This window comes from Myotis lucifugus, unplaced genomic scaffold, assembly GCF_000147115.1.
Source record: "Myotis lucifugus unplaced genomic scaffold, Myoluc2.0 scaffold_114, whole genome shotgun sequence".
NCBI classification, from domain to species: Eukaryota; Metazoa; Chordata; class Mammalia; order Chiroptera; family Vespertilionidae; genus Myotis; species Myotis lucifugus.
In genome coordinates, this window is record NW_005871162.1 from 3,329,524 (window position 1) to 3,333,388 (window position 3,865).

Here is a 3,865-nt window from a genome sequence, read left to right on the forward strand (position 1 = left end):
CCTCACCGCAAAAAAAAAAAAGACTGGGGCTGTGCCCGGCCAGCATGGCTTAGAGGTTGAGGGTCACCATGAACCAGGAGGTCATGGTTCAATTCCCAGTCAGGGAACATGCCCGGGGTTGCTCAATCCCCAGTAGGGGGCGTGCAGGAAACAGCTGATCAATGATTCTCTCTCATCATTGATGCTTCTATCTCTGCCTTCCTCTCTGAAATTAATAAAAATACATTTAAAAAACAAAGGAGACTGGAGCAGTTAAAGCACATGGGTAAGTTTAAGGCTATAAGGTCTCTGGGCCTGCAGCTCCCCAATGTCCAGGCAACACATACTTGAGCCCAATAGGGAACCCCAGAGTGCCCGCAGCCACAAACCCCTACGTACCTTCTTTCTGAGGTGGGTGAGTAGGAACTTCTCCCCACGGAGGGGCTGGGCTGCATCCTAGCATCTCCGACCTTGAAGGGAAACTCAAAACCCTAACTACACAGGGAAACAAAGCCTGGAAATACCCTGGGGCTTCACTTGGGTGAGTCTCTCCTCAGCTTTGGAATTGGATGGGAGGCACGGGGTTGTGGGAAACCCCTCCCTGCCCAAGAGGGAAAGGCTTTTCTTCCTTTACACCCGGAGCTTAGACATAAGTGATTTTAGTTGATCTGTTTTCTTTGTGTTTCTGTGTGTGCCTGGGAGCCACGAAGAAACAAAACCAGGAGGGCTCTTGTGATTGTGATGGAGATTTCTTTCTTTGCAGTTAAACAAAGGCATAGAACTCTAGTTGGCTCGGAGGACCGAACTTGAACTTCGGTCCTTAAAGGATTCCTGGAATACTGCTTAGGTGAGCAGAGAATCCCCACTTATCCCCAGGGTGTTGGATCCTTGCTACCTGGCCCTTCTGCACATGCCAAATAGACAACATGTGCTAACCCAAGAAGCTGAAGGTCTTGTGAAATTCAAGCAGAAAATTGTCTGAAGGAGGCTGACAAGCAACAGAAAGGGCAGCAAGGCCCAGAGAGGCCTTGATGAATCACACCCACGGTAGCTCACAGTTTTGCCTGCAGGCACTGTGCCTAAGCTGTTCAGTGATTATCCTATGTGAGTATGTAAATACGAAATTGCATCGACACCCATTTTACAATCTGTGAATCAGAGGCAGCGTAGGAGAGCGCCCAGCAGCTCAGTTCCCAGAGCCACACAGCCAGGTTCAAATCCTGACTCCATCACTACTCAGCCCTGTGACCTTCAGCGAACTACCTACCTATCCCAGGCCTCGGTTTCCTCTCCTGTGATCGGGGAAAACAATAGTACCTGAAGTGCTGTGAAAAGTAAGTGAAATAAGCCCAGCCAGCGTGGCTCAGAGGTTGAGTTGTTGACCCATGAACCTAGAGGTCATGGTTCAATTCCCAGTCAGGGCACATGCCCGGATTGCAGGCTCCATCCCCAATGTGGGGCGTGCAGGAGGCAGCCGATCCATGACTCTCATTATTGATGTTTCTATCTCTCTCCCTCTCCTTTCCTCTCTGAAATCAATATATAGAAGTGAGATAGGAGTGGCAAAGTGCTCGGGGCAGTGCTGTGCACACACCAACACACACAGTAAAGTATGTGTTTTATCATTAGAACCTTGTTTACCCAGCTGGGAGGCCATGGGGCCAGGATTAGACCCAAGTCACCTGGCCACCAAGGCCTCTGGTTGCGCCGGTGGATTCTAGGAAATAAGGAGCCGCTGACAAAGCCCTGGAAGCAAAGCACGGCCTTGCTGCTCCTGTTTCGGGTGCCTCCTGCTCAGGCAGGTCTGGGTTTTTCCTTTCACCCAGAGGCTGAGCCGCAGCTCTGACTCCCTCTGACACATCCATCAGCAGCAAGCCACACGCAGACAGACAAAACCCGTGAGCTCCATCTGGCCCTGCAGTGGCCAGTTTTTGATGCAAGATGTTCCTCCGATTCTGAGAGGCCCTCGCTGAACCTTTCAGGCTGGTGTCCTGCCAAGCACTGTGCTCGAGGCGGCCTCGTTCTCCAGGCCCGGCCTCTCGGGCACCACTCTTTTCCATGAACAATTCAATGAGCTCTTTCTTCAGCCCAGCCATGCATCACCGAGGCACGACATGGGCTTGGCTCACCACCTCCGAGCAGTGGGACTTCTGGACTCCAATGCCCAGTTGAGTTGGCTGCCCTCCCTGCTGAGGGCTGCTCTTTCTTGGGTATTCCCCTGGCTTATACCCTCACCCTGGTAACTATTCCCAAGGGACTTCAGTGATTGTTGCTAAAACAACTTCCCACCCTCACCCTGACACACACTCACACCATTGTCAGGCAGGGCCCTCCTAAGCTCAGGGAAATAGGCCAGAATTCAAGTCCATGGCCTGCTCATGGGGAGGCTCATGGGACATCAAGAAACCACTGCTCTGCCCTAACTGGTTTGGCTCAGTGGATAGAGCGTCGGGCCTGCGGACTGAAGGGTCCCGGGTTCGATTCCGGTCAAAGGCATGTACTTTGGTTGCAGGCACATCCCCAGTGGGGGGTGTGCAGGAGGCAGGTGATTGATGTTTCTCACTCATCGATATTTCTAACTCTCTATTCCTCTCCCTTCCTCTATGTAGAAAATCAATAAAATATATTTTTTTAAAAAAAGAAAGAAAGAAAGAAACCACTGCCCCAAATCTCCGCTGATCAGGCTTCTAGCCCAGGAATCTGTTCATTGCAGGCATTCCTTCAGGTTATATTTAGCCTAAACCTCCGTTCCAGGTTGCCAGGACACACCTAGTTTATACCTGTTATTCTTTATTTTTTGTTTGTTTTGTTAATCCTTACCCGAGGATCTTTTTCCATTGACTTAAATTTAGGGAGTGGAAGGGAGGGGGAGAGACAGAGAGAAACATGGATGTGAGAGAGACACATCGATTGGTTGCCTCCTGCACATGCCCAACAAGGGCCGGGATGGAGCCTGCAACCAAGGTATGTGCCCGTGACCGGAATCAAACCCGGGACCCTTTCAATTAAGTAAAATGAATGGGGGTTTAGGGGGGAAGAACCAGGTGTTTGGGAAGGGTGTATATACAACATTGTTGGTCACAGAAAGTGGGGGTGAGGAGAAAGGGGGCAGAGCAAATATGAAAGAAGGGTGTTCCCAGGGCACCTTCATCAGCTTTGCAGTACTGTGCAGGACCAAGATGACAGCTCCGTGTCCTATGGCATCCTCACAGAGTCCTATGCAGGGGGTATTACTGCCCCTTTCACTGGAGAACACTGAGGGGAGTGGTCAGATAACTCACCTAGGATTCAACAGCCATTGAGAAGCAGCACTGAGCACTGACATGCACTCCAGACCCGCCTGGGCCAGAGCTTCCGCACAATCTTCTCAGCTTGCTGCCCTCCTGGGGTAGGGAACGCAAGAAAGATCTGGAATGAGGTAGCCCCATTTCCATTTCCTGACCCAAGCTACTAGAGGTGGGACGCCGCTGGGCTCACCCCCCAGCCCAGGGCCTGGTCTCCAATAGGCTCCCAGCCAACAGCGAATGAAGCCAATGAGAACCGAGTTCAGGTAAGCTCTTGCTGGCCCCTGGCAGTAAGGCCGACAAATACCCAAACTGGAATTATCATTGGCATCATTCCTGGATACTCTTTGTTTGCTTCTCACACAAGGATCTTGCATCAGGAACCGAGAGAGAAATGTAATTATATATTTTGCTTGGAAACCATTACTTTTCGTTTAATTTTTTAATTATTTATTTATTTATTATTTGTATTAGTTTTAGAGAGGGAAGGAGAGAGAGAGAGACAGAGAGAGAGAGAGACATCGATTTGTTGTTCCACTTATCTATGAATTCATTGGTTGATTCTTGTAGTTGCCCCAACTGGTGCCCAAACTCAACCTTGG